Source organism: Aotus nancymaae, unplaced genomic scaffold, assembly GCF_030222135.1.
Source record: "Aotus nancymaae isolate 86718 unplaced genomic scaffold, 86718_ANA_hifiasm-v0.15.2.pri h1tg000041l, whole genome shotgun sequence".
In the NCBI taxonomy this organism is placed as follows: domain Eukaryota; kingdom Metazoa; phylum Chordata; class Mammalia; order Primates; family Aotidae; genus Aotus; species Aotus nancymaae.
In genome coordinates, this window is record NW_026988455.1 from 19,885,422 (window position 1) to 19,905,115 (window position 19,694).

Here is a 19,694-nt window from a genome sequence, read left to right on the forward strand (position 1 = left end):
AACGGCATGTGCAAAGGCCCTGAGGTAGGAAAGGGCAGCTGCTTTACTCTTTTTTATTCTGTTTATTTATTTATCAATTATTATTATATCATTTATTTTTAAAATTCTATTTATGCTATATTCAAATAGGTCAAAGAAGGGACCTAGACAGAGGGGGAGATTGGCTTGAGATGGAGCTCTAAGAATGGGCAAACTTCACTTCTCTTTGTTCACCCCAAGTTGTATTCATCCCTTTCCGCCTGCTCTGGGCTCTGTAAACTCGATCCTTGCAGACTGCAGCACCCAGACTCCTTTGCCGCCTGGTGGATTGTTGGATTTGGCTGCTAAGATGCAAGGCATCTTAACTGAAGTTTGGAGGGAAAGTTGGGTTGAAGTATGTTTCTTCTGACTCCTTCCCTGCCTTGGTACCCTTTTAAAATTTTTATTTTAATTTAAAAATAATTTCGGGATTTCTCCTCTGGGGTCCCCTTCCACACTCTATCGTGGAAGCCTGTCTTTCCCTCCTAAACTCCATTTCTCACTCAGTGTGGAAGCTGCTTTCCTCTCCTGGATTCCATCTTTCTGGATTCTCTCACTCAGTGTGAGAGTTACTGTTTCTCTCTCCTCCTGTTTCTCTCTCTGTCTCTAAATAAATCACTTTGTACCAAAATAAATAAATAAATAAATAATAATTTCAACTTTATTTTAGATTCAGGGGGTACACAGGTAAGTTTGTTACCTGGAAATATTGTGTGATGCTGAGGTTTGGGGTATGATTGCTCCTGTCACCCAAGTACTGAGCATGGTACCCAATAGTTTTTCAACCCTTGTTCTTCCCCTCTTTTCTACCTCTAGTAGACCACAGCATGTATTGTTGCCATCTTTATGTCCATGAGTACCCATTGTTTTAGCTCTCACTTATAAGTGAGAACGTGTGATACTTGGTTTTCTGTTCCTGCAATAATTTGCTTAGGATAATGGCCTCTAGTTGCATCCACGCTGCTGCAAAGGACTTAATTTCCTGCTTTGTTATGGCTGTGTGGTATTCCATGGCATATATGTAGCACGTTGTCTTTATTCAATCCACTTGGTCCCTGTTTTCAGGCAAAACAGCATCCTGCCAGTTCCCTCTGGAGACCTCTCCTCCACGGCTTCAGCTGTCTTTGGGCTCCTGGAGCATCCTAGCTTTGGCTTTAGGGATATTAACATCTTCATATTATTGTAGTTTCTCATTGCCCCACTATCTTCAGTTTGTTTCCTAAACTATGCTTATACTCCTGTAAGCAGTCCCTAAATCAAAATAACTACAATTGAATATATGTGATAAATTCTGTTTCATATGTGGAGCCCAATTCATTCAGATGGGTTTTAAGGCTTTACATCTGAGGGTATATCTCTGAAATTCAGCAAAAGTACCACGTTTCTTAATTCACTCAAGATTTTTGACTCCCACCTGTTGTGGCCTGTAGATGGAAGCTTAGAGAATCTCATAATTGCTCTTATTCTCCTTTCTGGTATGATTCATATACAAGACTGGCTGAAGGCAAACTGCAAGGTTGGAGGAAGAGTTTCTGTGCCTCCTGATTCCCTCTTCTCCCTTCCTATCTGGAAGGCCATTTCTGACCTGTTACAATGCTATCGTGTGCTAAGCTAAGGAATTTTAAAAATTTATACTGAAAGTGACAGACATTTCCAGACTGGCAACCAACACGTATGATATACAGGTCCATAATAGAATATATATGGTTTATGATGAATTAGTAAGTGATTCCTTTCTTCAGGAGAGGAATCTTACAAGATTCTTGGTGCTAATAACTCGGTCCACGATATAGTATCTCAAATGTACCTCACTTGTAAGGTGAGTCACAAAAAATTTGTTACCATTTCTAGTTAAACTGTTGAAGCTTGCAAATAATTACCTACAAATTAATAGTTATGTTGTAATAACAGAACCTGTCTTGCATTCTGCAATGCTCTCTTGAGGCAGAGAAAAAGCAATTAAGATACAACTAACGTGCAGGGAATTGTACAGAACCCCAACTTGCTTTGTCTGTGTCACAGCAGTGAATGGGAATGGTGAGTTAGGTATTTAGCACTTTGGAATAAAAAGACCAAGCACTGCTGCCTATACATTTAACTATAACTATAAGCAAGTATAGTTTCTCATTTTGTGGGAAGTATGCAAAAAGGTCTTTATGTATTTTTGTGGGGCAGAGTAGATGGCAAGGAATAAAAATAATCCATAAACCATTAATGGTTACATTTAGAAGCTTCAGGAGGGTGGGGACCTTCTTTGTTTTCTTTACTGCTATGACCCCACTGAGTAGGCTAATATCTGGCATATATCAGAAGCACAATAAATATCTGGAAAGAAGGGAGAATTGGACAGCCTCCTTCTGTGGGACACACATAAGTTCTTCCTCCTCAGCCTTTCTGCCTGAGCTGCAAGATATGGGGCAAGAGAATAGATTTTAGAGGCCAATAAATCTGTTGGCATCCAGATCTTGCCTTCATTAGATGCACCATCTCATGTGATTTAATTTGGAGATCCTCAGTTTTTTTCATTTAATTCTTCTGTGAAATAGCTACTAATATTTACTTCACTGTGTTATGAGTCAAATAACATGAGGTAGGTGGCAATGCAAGTAAAAACATTAGGTAGATGACATCATTATTATTCATGTGACAATATGAGATTATTTATGAGCAATCTGTGTATTTGTAACCTCTGTAGCAGGAGAAACTGAGAGATGTTTCCCAATATTGGTAGGGTCATTAGGATGAGAGAACTAACTGTTCAGACCGGTCTTATGGGAAAGTGAAGATCTGAGAAATAGAGATTTATACCAAGACCAGAGCCTTTTTCCCCCTAAATTTTACTGAATATGGGTTAAAGTTGGTTCTGATTAAAGGAAATAATACTTTTTAATACTTTGGTTCAAGTAACTCTTTACTTCAGGGAAAAAAGTCAAATTATATTCATGAGAAGATGCATAAGAGAATGGGGAGAGCCCTAAGAACTAGGAAGTCTAGTCTCAACTTCTTAAGTGCTTTGTTGAATCAAGTTTTTCATCTGTAAAATGGGTATAAAAATTACTGCCTGCAAAAGACATTAACTCATTCTTTTTTATGGCTACGTCGTATTCTATGGTATATATGTGCCATATTTTCTTTATCCAGTCTTTCACTGATGGGCATTTTGGTTGGTTCTAAGTCTTTGCTATTGTGAACTGGGACATGGATGAAGCTGGAAACCATCATTCTCAGCAAACTAACACAGGAACAGAAAACCAAACACTGCATGTTCTCACTCATAAATGGGAGTTGAACAATGAGAACATACGGGCACAGGGAGGGGAACATCACATACTAGGGCCTGTAGAGGGGTGGGAGACAAGGGGAGGGATAGCATTAGGAAAAATGCCAAAAGTAGATGACAGGTTGATGGGTGTAGCAAACCACCATGGCACATGTATACCTATGTAACAAACCTGCATATTCTGCACATGTATCCCAGAACTGAAAGTATAATAAAAAGCATTCCTGCCTTCTTCCCTATATAGGGTTGTTAGGAGGACAATATCAAAGAATGGACTGGAATACCCTATTTAACCTTTGGATCCCTGTGCATATTTTAGAGTTTATCTTTCTCCCAAGCCTGAATTTGATCTAGTCAATTAGTGAATCAAATGGCTAATCCTGGTATAGTCTATAGCATGATGGTAGGTGAGCATATGCGATTTGGCAAACACATGACATCCTGCTTTCTTGCAGAATGGCCTTTCAGCTCATGAATGTTGTTTTCCACTGCAGAAATCATGAGGACAAACATCCTCATCCAAGAGAAGGACAGATGCCTAACTCTGAAAAAATTCCTGGGGCTTCTGGGGCTCTTAGGTTGAAAGCACAAGAGTTAAACCCTGTTGCTCATGCAGAAATCAATACCCCGCCTTTGTTTTGTTCTAAGAATGAGACTGTTCTGTCTTGATTGGAGTGGGATGTGTGAAGCCTCTGATAGCCTGTGCCAGGCCTTGCCTGGCTAGCAATTGTGAAGGAAGCAACTTGATAACCCCAAGTGACTGTGACAATGAAACCCACTGGGGACTTGAAAATGAGAATGTCAGTACATTGCTTCTATTTATCTCTTTCTTAAAGACAGAAGTGGGAAAGATTTAAAGCAAATATTATCTTGAAATGACAGAATGTTTTCAAAATCCTTTCTTTTGCTGATACCTAGTCCAAAGTGTGGGTCTGCCTTACACAGAGTGGTTTCAAACACTTTTTGACAATAGGTTCATGTGTTGATTAAAAAATCTCAGTAAATGATACAGGTCAAAATGGCCCTGCTCCAGTTGAAGGGGAATGGAGACCACTGGTTTGGTTTCTGACTACATTATTTTCCCAGTGATTATCATCTCTAAGATGGAATCCTGTTAGCTCTGTCCACTCTGCTCAGGGTTTCCAGCTCACCTATTGGGTCATTCAAATGATTCCCTTTCCTGATGGGACCCTCAGGTACAGTTATGAGGGACCTGGAGGCTCAAGACTATAATGACCTCATCTCTTATCTCCACAGTGCACAGCACACTGCCTGGCAGACAGGGAAGTCAGTGAGCACTTACTGCATTTACCTGGGTTTCCCATCCTGTTTACCATTCTGTTACCTGAGTTGTTTCCCATTCTTCTCTTCATCTCCAGCATGTGTCTGCTCTCTGAATTCTTGGCTCTTTTAGGTCTAGATTTTCCTGCTAATGTTGAAACTTGCAATAAAACACTAAGATATAATATCTGGGTGAAGAGTTTGAAACCTGCTAATGTTGAGACTTGCAATAAAACACTAAGATATAATATCTGGGTGAAGAGTTTGAAACCACTGGGGATAGATGAATGCCAAGCAGAACATGACTAGGTATTAAATAAGACCTCTGTCCATAGATTATCATTCATGCTTGTCTGTATCCACTCAGTGAACATCTGTTGAGCAGCTACTAGGTGTCTGGCACTCATTGTTCCAGCTGATGGAAACACAGCAGAAAATAACACAAATAACATCCTACTTTTAAGAGCTTAGTTTCTAGTAAAGGGAAACAAATACAAACAACACCAAAAAAAAAAAAAAACAAATAACAGATAGTAATGCATGCCATGGTGCTAATAAATACAGGGTGATGTAACAGGGCATCTGGGAGACTCTTTAGATTGTGTGGACAGGAAAAGCCTCTGAGAGGGTAAAAGGCCAAGAATCAAGTGACAAGAAGGAATTCACGCAGAGATCAAAGGAAGAGCATTGCAACAAGAGGAAGCAGGACCTACTGATGCTTAAGAAGCAGGGTAGGAGTGTGGTAATGGATGAATGAGATCAGATAAATCTAAAGGGCTTTTTGTCATGTAGGGCTCTATAAACCAGGGCAAACAGTGCAATGCTATTCTTAATGTGATGAGAAGTCTTTAGGTGATTTTTGAAAAGTCAAACTTGGCTGGCATGGTGGCTCACACCTATAATCCCAGCATTTTGGGAGGCCAAGGTGGGAGCATTGCTTGAGGCCAGGAGTTTGAGGCCAGCTTGGGCAACACAGTGAGACCACCATCTCTATAATTTTTTTTTTTTTTAATTAGCTGGTCATGGTGCTGCACACTGGCAGTACCAGCTTCTTGGGAGGCTGAGATGGGAGGATCACTTGAGCCTGGGAAGTTGAGGCTGCAGTGAGCCAAGATTATGCCACTGCACTTCAGACTGGGTGACAGAGCCAAACCCTGTCTCAAAAAAAACAAGAAGAAAAACAAAAAAAACACAAAAACTTGTTATTTTGAGATAATTGTAAATTCACAAGCAGTTGTAAGAAATAAAGCAGAGAGATTCTGCATACCTCACACCCAATTTCCTCCATTGTTAACATTTTAAAATATTGCAGTGTAGTATTACAACCACATGCATATTGACGTTGATATAATCCACCGATCGTATTTAGATTTCCTGTTGTACTTGTATTCATTCGTGTGTGTGTGTGTGTGTGTGTGTGTATTCTATGCAATTTTGTCACAAGTAGAGAGTGGAAGGTCATGTATTCACCACCACAGTCCAGATACAATTCTGTCTCCCCAAGGGATTCTGTGTTGCCTTTTTAGAATCACACCTATGTCCTTCCCACTGTCTTCCCCATCCTCAACCCCTGGGAACCGATAACCTGTTCTTTATTTCTATAACTTTGTCATTTCAAAAATGTTATATGTATGAAATTTTACACTATGTAACCTTTTCGGATTTGCTTTTTCAGCATCCAAGTTGTTGCATGTATCAATAATTTGTTTCTTTTCCTTGCTGAGTAATATTACATGGTGTGGATATACCACAGTTTATGTAATCATTCACCCACTGAGTTGTTTTCAGTTTTTGGTTATTGTGGATAAAGCTACTTCGAACACTGGTATGCAGGTTTATGTGTGAACATACATTTTCATTTCTTTTGGATGAATGCCTGAGTGCAATCGCTGGGTTATATGGTAGTTGCGTGTTTTGTTTTTAAATAAACTGACAACTTAGTTTCCAGAGTCATTGGGAGATTTAAAGTAGGAGATGATTTGATGCATTATTGTTAGTTTTTGTTAAGACCATTCTAGATACTCTTTGGGATATAGAGTGTAAGGTTGTCAAATAGAAGCAGAGATAGCAATTCTGAGACCAGGAGGAAAAAGGTGATGGCTTGGACTAGGGAGGCATTAAAGGAGATGAAGAGCAGTAGACCTGACTGCAGGCAAGCTGTTTACCTTCCCAGAGCCTTTGCTGACTCTTAGCATCCACATCTGTGAAAGGATAACAGAACATCCACCTCATAGGATGTAGAGTGCTGAAAATCAAACACACAGATGGCTTGGCACATATTAGAAACCCAGAAATTAGGAGCTATCATCTCTTGAGTTCAGTTTCTATTTTAATATGTGCAGGTTCTCTATTGCCTTTTTAAAAAAAAAAAAAAAATCTTATGCGTGAATTGCTTAGGGTTTTCTTGTTTGTTTGTTTTCTGGCTAACTTATAAAAAAGGGGCCAAATCTGTGCCTTTATTAACAGATGCTTCGCCTTTACAAATCTCTCTGGAGAATGAGACTTGAGACAGAATTTCTTTCTTTTTTTTTTTTCATCTTGCTGTGCTTTAACTGCTTCCAGCATTCTCTCTGCTGCAGAACCCCACACCCACACTATTTTTTTTTACACTTATGCTGATAAAAGGATTCCAGGTTTTATGGAGAAAAAACAAAAACTACCGCTGTTGGGAGATGGTAATCTAGTTAGTCCCACTGAGATTGGAACTCAAGTGATTGGAAAAATGAACCTGGAACTCAGTGTGTGAGCTGACAGCCTCAAGGGCACAATTATGGAGACCTTGTCTAATTCCCTCTCATCGCTGGGTTTCTGAGAGAAAATTGGCAATGCACCAAGTAGTGTATGGAGCATCTACAATGTACAGCACTTCTCACATGCTTCATTTTATTTAATCCTCCACCTAATTCTACTTGGTAGTTAGATGTCTCCCCATTTTACATATACAAATTTAAGGTTGAGAGAAATGAAATAATTTCTTTAACACTAGTTGTGTCAGTGGCAGTAAATCCATACAGGTCTACTGCAGCTTCAATTCTTGTCTCCTCAGAAGAAAGAATTCCACTGAGGGTATAAGGCAAAGTAAGAGACTGAGGCAAGTTTTAGAGCAGGAGTGAAAGTTTATTAAAAAGCTTTAGAGTAGGAATGAAAGTGATGCAGGATTTTTCTTCTTGGTCACTTTGCAAGCTGGGGACTCCTGGCCAGCAATGCTCCACCTGGGCCTTACTCGGCCATGCTGGTGTGCCCCAGCCTGCCTGTGTTATAGCTTGGACCTGTGTTTGGTGGTTCCTGACTTTTGTATGATGCCCAAGAAGAATGAGGATATGCGGGACATTGGAGGTTGAAGAGGACAAAGAATAATTTTATTGAGTGATGAAAATGGTTGTCAATGGAAAGGAGAGGGTGGGGGACGGGTGGTTTTCTGGTGTTGCTGGGTCTGAGACCCTTTATGGACTCAGGATGGAGAGTGTGTACTGATTGGTTTGTGAGTATGCAAAAAAGGTTAAAGTGAAGACATCACTCAAAGGTGGGCACGACAGCATAGAAAAATGTAGGTCTATGTAAAATAAGTGAAGGGTAGGGACCAATTAGAGGAAAGTGTGCCAAATGGGAAGACAAGTTCTCAATCTGGTCTGAGGATTTAACTTGTAGCTTGGCGTTCAGGCTTTAAACTCTCTTGAGCTTGGAGATGGGGTTTGATGGGCGATCCACCCCTATCTGTCTAGGCATTTGTCTGCCTCTATCAAAAGGAAGTAAAGTACATCTGGAAGAAGGCCAAGTGGGCAATTTGAGAGATCTAGTGCATGGTTTGACCTTTGACTTGGGCTCTTACACATTGGCATTCCACATGGACAGTGGCCTGGCACCACTTGGGAGGGGCTGCCTGTGTGGTGTGTTTACTAGAGTTGTGTGCATGCTTGCATTCTTCTCTTACCAGCCGGGTATTCCTTTAAGGTCATATAGCAGTTAAAGTTCGCTATCTTGCCTCTTGGTGCACATACTTGAACCCATTTATCCAACTCCTGAGATCTTATCGGGAAGCTGATCACCAGTTTCAGGTTTTTCTATCTATTGGGAGACTGCCTTTCTCTGGTACTGGCTACAACCGATTATTATTTTAGAGACAGTTTAATAACTGTTTGACCATCACCTGATGGTCACCTAACATTCCTGGTTGGCAGAGGGGAGCAGTCTCCAGCCCTACTCATGTCTGCCTGACTACCTACTGTAACAGTTGCAGCACTAGTAATTTGTAGAGTCAAGATTTGAGTGAGTTCTGTCTGTATTCAGTGTTTGTTCTGTCGTTTGCCATGTACAACGGTAGGTCTGAACTATCTGAGACTCTTTCCTGCTTTCTGTAATTATGTTAATCAGGACTCTTTAGTCTTGGTGATAGAAACTCAACCCTAAATTGGATTCAAATTAAAAGGGAATTTATGGGCTGACAATAAAAATTATGTTTCTGATGTAGCTAGATCTAGATGCTCAGATAATGTCCTAAGAAGCTAGCTTTCCGCATTTCTAGATTCTGCAAATTTCATTTTGCTTTCATTTTCAGGCAAGCTCTCAACTCAGGATGGTTCCAAAACACTGGTGACTCATTTTTTTTTCACTTTCCAAGTGTGGAGAAGACCCCTTGCCCAGTTGCTTTAGAAAAGTTATGAGATTGATTTTGATTGATGTGGGCCTATACCAATCCTTAAATAATCACTTTGGCCCAAAAATGGAACTAAATGATTGGTGAGACCTATGATCTGGACCCACCCCTTAATATAGGAAATGGATCAAACCATATAAACACAAAGTGGAAAAGAGGTGGCTTCTTGAGAAAAATACTGAGGTGTGATAATCATAAACATGGCAGATGGACATTGAGTAGATAGAAACAATGAAAGGCCATTATAATGCTCTATTAATACTATCTTACCAAAACTTTTCCCCCTTCCCTTCCACCTCTTATTTCCCCCTTTCTTTTATTTTCTCATAAAGAGACATTTAATAGGGACTTAGGAACAAAAGCTTTATCTGTGTCGCCAGCAACTGAGAGACTAGGTGGTGGATTATGCAGCATTACCTGCCAGACCCAGGAGTTACATACCATAAGGCAGAGGCACACATGCTTCAGAGGGGATAATTAGGAATTTGCCTTAAGAGGGGTAGTTAAGGTATGTATTAGGCCATTCTTGCATTGCTATAAAGGAATACTGGAGACTGGGTAATTTACAAAGAGAAGAGGTTTAATTGGCTCATGGTTTTGCAGGCTTTATAGGAAGCATGGTGCTGGCATCTGCTTGGCTTTTAGCGCAGCCTCAAGAAGTGTACAATCATGGTTAAAGGTGAAGGGGTAGCAGGAATTTCACATGGCAAAAGCAGGAGCGACTGATGGGAGTGGTGGCTGGGAGGTGCAATACACATTTAAATGAACAGATTTTGAAAGAACTCACTATTGCGAAGACAGTACCAAGCCATAAGGGATCAGCTCCCATGACCCAAACACCTCCTACCAGGCCCCACTTCCAGCCTTAGGGATTATAATGCAACATGAGATCTGGGTAGGACAAATATCCAAACTATATCAAGGTAAGTAACTGCCCTTCCACAGGGAACAATAGATAAACTGGACATTTCAGAGGCTTTCTTGTAACTGGGGTTAATCAAAAGCAAACATGGTGGATTAGCATTGAAGATGGAGATGGTTCAGCCTCCACACTCCTCCCACTAATCTGGTTCTTACAATCTCATGCACCCTTCTCTTTTGCCATGGTCTTTGAGACTTTAGGGAGTTTGTTTGATATTGTACAGCTTTAGCAGCAATGCACTGGCAATGGAAAATAGATCAGCCCCAGGGGGATTCCAAATGGGGTAGATTCACAGGCTGCTCAATCATTTCTTGTCTTCAGAATACTATGACTTCGATTTCCTCAGGAGAAATAAAACAATGAGAAACACATAGTGTTAATAATTTGATTAGTAGAAATACAATGCACACAAGGACTATAATCAAAAGAGAATTTGTTGCGAACACAAGAACAACAACAAAGAACCTATTCCATTAAGGAGCCAGCTAAAAGCATCATGAAGAAAATTAAAACCTGGTTCTATTTAGAGATTTTTTTGTAGTCAGGAAATAATTCAGGGTTAGTCCAAATTGTAGGCAACTAATAAAAAACTGAAACCATGGTCAGGGCTAGAATCTAAATTTTCTCTCTTTCTAGTTTCCCCATTTGTGCTAAAAATAAATCATAGTAGGACCGATTTATTTGCAAAATAAATTTTGGTTTCATTATGCTTGGCCTGATTATTTGCATAGAATGTAGCAAGATTAATGATCAGCCAGGCTCTTTTAAAGTAAGCTTTGCTGGAACTTTTACAAGAAATTTTGGATTCAACTTTTTAAAAGCCTCAAGGCCAGAATCCAAGAAAAGGATTCACTATTAGCCTGTGCTTATAATGCCTGTAGGAATTCCTTTCTTCTTGAGGTCCTAAAATATCTCAAGGTTCCTGGGCCTCTGCTAGTAAGTGACATGCTTTATTTATTAGAGATCAGAAGCCTTGTAAGGGAACAACTTAGATAAGATACTAAGCCAGTCTTTCCACGGGGCTTTTATTAGCTCTGTACAGCCAACCTCACTTCCTCAGTCTGGTCCTATCTGAAAATATGTCATTCCAGTCAAAGCCTTGGTAACAGAACCAGTGTCTTCAATTTTGTCCTGTCACAAAAGAAAACAGATTCTTACTGAACTTACGCAAATAACTACATTGCCGTAAATAAGAATATTCACAAATAGTTTACAAAATTTGGAGAACTCAGGTACAGAGAAAAGTAAATTTGGCTCACAAAAGTATACTTTATTCAACTTCTCTAAGCTATAAATATCTCAGAAGAGAAAGGTTTTTTTGACTCTTCTTCAATCAGAGAAGCAGTGTTCCAAACAGAATGTTGTCTGTTCACCTTGGAACTGCCATCCCCAAGCCGAGTAGCTCTGTCAGGTGAGAGCTGTTTGTAGACCACTGTAGAAACCAGCAGTTTTTCACACAGTTCCAGAGTCAATCCTAGAGGAAAAAAGGCTCCCTGCTTGTGAGTATCTCCTCCTTGCACTCTTCAGGGAGTAAGTTCCTATGTAAATGATTTCTACCTTATCATGGAACTCTTTTCTTCCTTTCCTTCTATGATGCTTACTAAGTGCACATACATTATATTTTGGATCCTTCTTTGTACATTACAAAATAGATGAGAAGGGTTTATTGGCCAGGCATAGTTTCTGATGCCTGTAATCTCAGCACTTTGGGAGGCTGAGGTGGGCAGATTACTTGAGGTCAGGAGTTTGAGACCAGCCTGGCCAACATGGCAAAACACTGTTTCTACTAAAAATACAAAAATTAGCCAAGTGTGGTGGTGCATGCCTAAAGTCCCAGTTACTTGGGAGACTGAGGTGGGAGGATAACTTGAACCCTGGAGGCAGAGGTTACAATGAGCCAAGATCACACCACTGCATTCTAGCCTAGGTGACAGAGTGAGACACTGTCTCAAAAAAAACTTTATCATCTTTATTCTCATCTTATACAGTAGGCCATGGAGACCTATACAACAAAATGATCTTTTTTTCCCCCCTACTAGAATTTGTCCATGAAGGGAATATAATAAGAACTGGCAACATTCTGTGATATTTATATGTCTAAACAAGAAAGGGATAATCATTTTCACCAATAAGAAATCAAACCTGGGACTTTGACCTCATTATCACTGAGCTACTAGCTCTTTGGAAATATAAGGGAGTGAGTGGTTTAGAGAACTAATGCACATCCCAAATGTCTAATGTGTTACCAGATTGAGAAGGGCCAGAGGCAAATGTGCCTCATTCTGTAACTACAATATGAGTTATATGTCATTAGGAGCCCTCAGAGAGGATTTATAAAGAAACACACTGTATGTAGTTAGAAGGGAGCCCTGTTTTTTATACATTGTTGACTGTTTTTCACATTTAGGGAATTGATGCTTAGTCCAGAGAAGCTATAGATGTGTATGAGGCATTAGTAGAATGGATCTTGTTTCTTCTGGAAGGGCTATAAATCATAGGCATCATTAGCCCAGCTCTCCTTGATCAAAAGGTGTGTCATGGTGAGCTGAGAAAATGAACCACCATTGCCTAGTGTGATTATGAATCTGGGGTTTAACAGGGTTTTTAACTGAATCATCTACAGCTTTAAGAGATAGGTTCTTTTTTTCTGCAGCTTGTACTATAAAAAATGTAGAATCACATAAAAATGTCGGAAATACTAGCTTTTTTTCCCCACTTTCTATTATAATTAACAAAAGGTTAATTATTAATATAAAAGATATTTCTATTATAATTAACAAAAGGCAGCATACTTCTTGTGAACAGTCCTTCATTTAAGATACACTTCAAGAAATATTTGTTATGTACCTTGTGTCTGTCAAGTACTTAAGTTAAAATGGTAAATAAGACACATGTGGCCTTTACCCTCACAAAGTTTATAATCTAGATTGGGATGGATACAAGAATAGTGTAAGCATACAGGCAGTCATTAGGCTGAATCTGGAGTCTCTGACTTGAAAATGTTAGTCTTTGGCCTTAGTTTTCTTATCTTTAAGTAAATATTTTTCTTATAGAAATAAAACTAAATAGATAATTTCTTCAGAGTGCCTGCTATGTGGCAAAAATTAGGAAATCACATTTCTTAGCACTCTTTCTACTTTCTACCATTCTGTCTTTAGAACTTACCTTTCTCTTCTTTCTCCCTTTCCATTGATCAAAAACTGAAAGCAAAACTTGCTCTCTCAGTTGGGAGCAGTCATCCTGCTCAAATTTTTTTTTTTTTGAGATGGAGTTTCGCTTTTGTTACCCAGGCTGGAGTGCAATGGCGCGATCTTGGCTCACCACAACTTCCGCCTCCTGGGTTCAGGCAATTCTCCTGTCTCAGCCTCCTGAGTAGCTGGGATTACAGGCACGCACCACCACGGCCAGCTAATTTTTTGTATTTTTAGTAGAGACGGGGTTTCACCATGTTGACCAGAATGGTCTCGATCTCTTGACCTCATGATCCACCCGCCTCGGCCTCCCAAAGTGCTGGGATTACAGGCGTGAGCCACCGCGCCCGGCCCTGCTCAGATTCTTTTACAGTCTCCCTATGCCAGGACGTAATGACTGAGTGAAAGATGCTGGGATGGAGCACAGACATGCCCATCTTAGAGGAAATATATATATATTTTCCCTCAAAAGAAAAGAACCAACTTAAATCTAGGGAGCATTAATACACATATTTTTTAAATCCAGGAGGAATCTTTATAATCACCTATCGCAGATGTATATCAGAATCACCTTGAGGATCTGTTTAAAATACAAATAAAATGTCTGATGCAGTATATCTGGGTTGGGCTTTTCTCTTTAAAAAATGTTTTCACCACTGTGATACATCCACACAATGGAATATTGTTCAGTGTCAAAAAGAAAGAAGTTACCAAGACATGAAAAGACCTAGAGGAACTTAAAGTACATTTTATCAACTGAAAGAAGTCAATCTGAAAAGGCTACATACTGTATGCTTCGGACTATACGACATTCTGGAAAAGGCAAAACAGTGGAGACAATAAAAGATCAGTGGTTTCCAGGGGTTTGGGTGGAGGGAGGAATGAATAGGTGGAACACAGAGGATTTTTAGGACAGTGAAAATATTCTGTATGATACCATAATGATAGATTTATGCCATTGGACATTTCCCCAAATGCATAGAATGTACAACAGAAAGAGTGAACTCTAATACTAACTATGGACTTGGGTTGATAGAAATATGTCAATGTTGGTTCATCAATGGTAACAAATGTACCACATTAGTGCAGGGTGTTGATGGTGGGGGAGTGTCTGCAGTTGCTATGTGGGAACTCTCTGTACTTTCCACTAAACCTTACTGTGAACCTAAAATTGCTTTAAAAGATAAAAATCTGTTCATCAGCAAGATGACAGAATAGGTGTTCTCTAGCTTCACTCTCCACAACATAAATCCCACTAGCAACTATCCACTGGCAAGAATATCATTGTAAATATCCTGGAACTCGAGAGTGAGACTGAGACAGCCTCTTCAACTATAAATCTGAAAGAAGCCATGTTAAATGATAAGAAGAATGGCTCTCTTTGACAGCATTGACCCTCCTTCAAGCTGGCACAGTACCACACACAGAGCATTCCTCCAGACCCAAGGTTTTTACAGTGATAATAGCAAGTTGGAGGCAGACATTCAGCTTTCCACTATTCCGAGACCTTTCATCGGAGGCTCTTCTTGTCTTACCCTACAGGAAACATTGGGACTGCCAGCCAGGCTGGATCACCTATGTTCAGTGAGAAACAAAAAACAAGGCTAGCCTTCACAGTGGTCAGGGTGTGGATCTTGGCAGTTGCTTTGCATTTTGGCTGCTGAAGGTACTACACCAGACAAACCAGCCAACAAAATCAGACTGTAGGAAACATGGTCCATTGGTCTTCTGGACTTGAATTCCTAGCCAGCTTCCTCATACAGCTCAGGGCTCTTGTTAAGGCTTCCCCAGGTCAAGAGGGAAGTGCAGGTTAGAGATTACCCTCAGAGGGCACATTTGGCCCTGTCCAATCCTGGTAGCATTGAGGTAATCCAAATAAGTCCTGGTACTCTCATTAAGTCTTCCCTAGACTGGGAGGTAACTTAGGTCTGAAGAGGGAGCATCTGGCCCTACCCAACCTCAGCTGATGAGGTGACTCTATCAAGTTTGGTGCTCTACTTGAGCTTATCGTCAGCTGGGATACAAACCCAAGGCCATACATATGTGTGGAGCATAGCCTCTGGCCTACCCTCCCATGTGGCTGAGCAGCAATCTCAGAAGCCTCACTCAGTCTCAAAGCCCAGGACATAACCAACTATGGATTCCAAACAATAGTACTGCCTAGACAGAGAAGACAACCTGCCTGATTCAAGATGTTCATAGAGCCCAGTTAGCAGCTTCACCTAATGGCAGAGTCAAGTCAGTGGGTCCACCAAACCATGGAGCACAACTAGAAGTTAATTCAAGCTCAGAATATAGAAAGTGACCCAGCCCAACTAGAGAACCTGACATCAAAGTCTAACTGTTCAGGATTGCTACTGGTGGCTTATTAAGAATGTCAGGGCAGACTAAATAGTAAAGGTATGTGACCACTAAAGCACACCTGCAAAGGCCAAGAGGTGGTCATAGCCTAAAATGTGCAGGTATTAATGTAAGGATATAAGGATTCTGAAAAATCAGGGAAATGTGAAATCACCCAAAGGAACTAATAAGACTCCAGTAAAGGACCTGGAATAAATGGAGATACATGAAATCACTGACAAAGAATTCAGAATGATCCTCTTAAAGAAATTTCAGGACCTCCAAGAAAATATGAGTAATAAAATTTTTTAAAAATTGAAAAACAATTCATGAACAAAATGAGAAGTTTGAAATGAGTAGCATTCCATGGTATATATACCACATTTTCTTTATCCATTCGTTGATTGATAGGCATTTGGACTGGTTCCATATTTTTGCAATTGCAAATTGTGCTGTTATAAACGTGTGTGCAAGTATCTTTTTCATATAATGACATTTTCTTCTGGATAGGTACCCAGGAGTAGGAGTGCTGGATCAAACGGCACTTTTAGTTCTTTAAGGAATCTCCTGTTTTCCATAGTGTGCTAGTTTACATTCCCACCAACAGTGTGAAAACATTCCCTTTTCACAGCATCCATGACAACACTTATTATTTTTTGATTTTTTGATTATATGGGCGTGGCTTACTTCACTTAGCATAATGTACTCCAGATTCATCCTGATTGTCACAAATAGCAAAACTTCATTCTTTTTTAAGACTACATAGCATTCCATTGTGTATATATGCCACATTTTCTTTACCCATTCCTTTGTTGATGAACACTTAGGTTGATTCCATATCTTGGCTATTGTAAATAATGTGGCAATGAACATAGTAGTGTACCTATCCCTTCAACATATTGATTTCAGTTCCTTTGCATAAATACCCAGAGGTGGAATTACTAAGTCATATTATAGATTTATTTTTAGTTTTTTGAGGAACTTCTATACTATATTCCCTAATGGCTATACTAATTTAAATTCCCATCAACGGTGTATAAGTGTTCCCTTTTCTTCATATTTTCTCCAACAGTTGTTGCCTTTCATCTTTTTCATAAGATACATGGGTGCTATAGCAGGAGTGAGTGCCCTTCCAGCCAGTCCCTGCCACTTCTCAAACCTGACAGCCTCTCGGGGGACAAGAGGGAGACAGGACTTAGAGAGGAGATTCAAGATTCTTCTGCCAGGGAGTGAGGGGGGTGGCAGTGATGGGGGATTAAAAAAAAATCATATTATGGACATTAAATAATTTATAAACGTTTGTTTAGAATATCAGTATTTAACTTGTACAATATTATTTCATCTGAATTCATGTAGAGAAATACAACTCAGCCATCTGCTTATAAACATTTAAAAGGTGCCAAATTAGAAAACAGGGCATTAACAGATAACATTTTTATTTTATTTGTTTAGTTTTTTTTTTTTAGTTTTCTTTTGAGCCTCACTTTTTTGCCCAGGCCACAGTACAGTGGCACAATCTTGGCTCACTGCAATGTCTGCCATCCGGTTTAAAGTGATTCTCCTGTCTCAGCCTCCCAAGTAGCTGGGATTACAGGTGTGAGCCACCACACCCAGCTAATTTTTGTATTTTTAGTAGAGACAGGGTTTCGCCCTGTTGGCCAGGCTGGTCTTGAACTCCTGTCCTTAGCTGATCTGACTGCCTTGACCTCCCAAAGTGCTGGAATTACAGGCAAGAGCAACCGGACCAGCCAAAAATTTTAAATTGAACCACATTTTATTTAACTTGCTATTGGGTTAACATATTGCCTTTAGGGTTGGTAAAAACATGTTATCAAGGTATTATGCAGGAGTTTGTGTCTTATTTATTTATTTATTTATTTGTTTATTTTAGGACGGAGTCTCACTCTGTCACCCAGGCTGGAGTTCAGTTGCACGATCTCAGCTCACTATAATCTCTGTCTCCTGGTTTCAAGCAGTTCTCCTGCCTCAGCCTCCCAAGTAGCTGGGATTACAGGTACGTGACACCACACCCAGCACATTTTTTGTATTTTTAGTAGAGACCAGATTTCATCAGGTTGTTGGCATGTTACTGGTTTGAGTGATTCTAGCATAATGAACTTTCAGAAGTTTACCTGCTTCTCAGTCCTGTGTCTTAGGTAGATGTTTGTAATCTGATTCACTTTCAACAACCTACTGTCCATGAATAATAATCTTTTATTACTATTTTCTCCCAACATTCAATAGAAAACTTTTGATTCCCTTGCCAGTCTCCAAATCTAAACTTGAATGGTTTCACTTAAAAGTTACTCATTTGAGGCTGAGCGCAGTGGCTCATGCCTGTGAATCATGGCACTTTGGGAGGCCAAGGTAGGTGGATCGCTTGAGGTCAGGAGTTTGAGACCAGCCTGGCCTACATCATGGAACCCCATTTCTACTGAAAATGAAAACATTAGCCAGGCACGGTGGCGCACGCCTATAAACCCAACTACTCAGGAGGCTGAGGCACGAGAATCACTTGAACCCCGGAGGCAGAGGTTTCAGTGAGCTGAGGTTGCACCACTGCACTTTCAGCCTGTGTGACAGAGCAAGACTCTGTGTAAAAAAAAAAAATTTGAGAACACTTAATAGTAAGTACAATTATTAATTTAGTACTTTAAATTGCACTGGTGTTATCATTACATCACAGAGCACCTAACACATAAAACAAGTGAGATGAAGTCAATTATATTTTTTACATTAATTAACAGTTCTACACAAATGCAATAATCCCTTCTTGAATTTGTTTTAGACCAATTGACAGCTATCTGTAAACACAGCTAAATGTAAGCATTTGTACTTTATCTTATTTTGTCCGTGTACTTTAAGTAAGCTTTTAAGTTAAAATTTCATTATTTCCTTATCTGAAGAATTAAAGGAAACAGCTTGGTGGTTTGGGAGGAACACTTGGTGATAGAGGCTCACTAAATCTGGCCCTGGCAAAGTTCTGATTAGCTTGAGATTTACAAAGTAAGCTGGAACCTGAAAAGTTAGAGTTAAATTTTGATTATTTGGAACATTTTTGTTCTTTCCTCATCTTGCATGGCCTGCCCTGCAACTGCTGATGAGTTATAATGCTGTCTTTTTTCTTATGAAGAATCTTCATTGGGGGATTTTGACCCAGGGCCTATTTTTTGTGTTTCTGTTTTTTGCGATGGAGTCTCACTCTGTTGCCCAGGCTGGAGCTCAGTGGCGCAATCTAGGCTCACCGCAACCTCCGCTAATTTTTGTATTTTCAGTAGAGACAAGGTTTCACCATGTTGGCCAAGCTGGTCTCAAACTCCTGACGTCAGATGATCCACCCACCTCGGCCTCCCAAAGTGCTTGGATTACAGGCATGAGCCACCGCCCCCAGCCTGGTCTATGAAGCCGTTGTTGGTCCTGCTAGCATAGCATTTCTAGATTGAGGGGCTGGAATGTTATACCTCTCTCCACCACCTGTCTTCAGTTTCTTTGTCACCTGTCCTCTTCCTTGGTGTCAAGACCAGGACAATAGGTGTTGCTTTCCGACAGTTCCTTTCCTTTTGTCTCAATGCCAGGCTGGAGTGCAGTGGCGCGATCTCGGCTCACTGCAACCTCTGCCTCCCGGGTTCAAAGCAATTCTCCTGCCTTAGCCTCCTGAGTAGCTGACATTGCCACCATGCCCGGCTAATTTTTTGTGTTTCAGTAGAGACGGGGTTTCACCATGTTGACCAGAATGGTCTTGATCTGACTTCGTGATCTGCCTGCCTCGGTCTCCCAAAGTGTTGGGATTACAGACGTGAGCCACAGTTCCTGGCCAGTAATGTTCAGTTTTATGACACTATCAGGGCGAGTTCCCAGCGCCCGGCGGAGCACGGGACACAGCCCCGCAGCCGCGATGGAGCCGAAGCGCCCGAAGCCCCGGGGCCCCCGAGCTGCCAGGTCCGCCTCGCTGCCGGGACCCGGGTGCCTGGGCGCGGCTTGAAGCGGGGGCGGCGCACCGGCACAGCC

The 19,694-nt window shown here is 40.5% G+C and overlaps 1 protein-coding gene and 1 pseudogene across 1 annotated transcript in view; both read left to right on the forward strand.

Moving 5' to 3' along the window:
* The window catches only part of LOC105725276 (thymidylate synthase-like), a 26,724-nt pseudogene extending 7,056 nt beyond the window's left edge, over positions 1-19,668 (forward strand).
* LOC105725070 (zinc finger protein 679) overlaps positions 1-19,694 on the forward strand; it is a 185,074-nt gene that overhangs the window by 38,834 nt on the left and 126,546 nt on the right. The window contains exon 2 of the mRNA XM_064361569.1: positions 17,578-17,700. The gene's annotated coding sequence lies outside the window, so the exon portion shown is untranslated. The remainder of the gene's footprint in view (positions 1-17,577; positions 17,701-19,694) is intronic.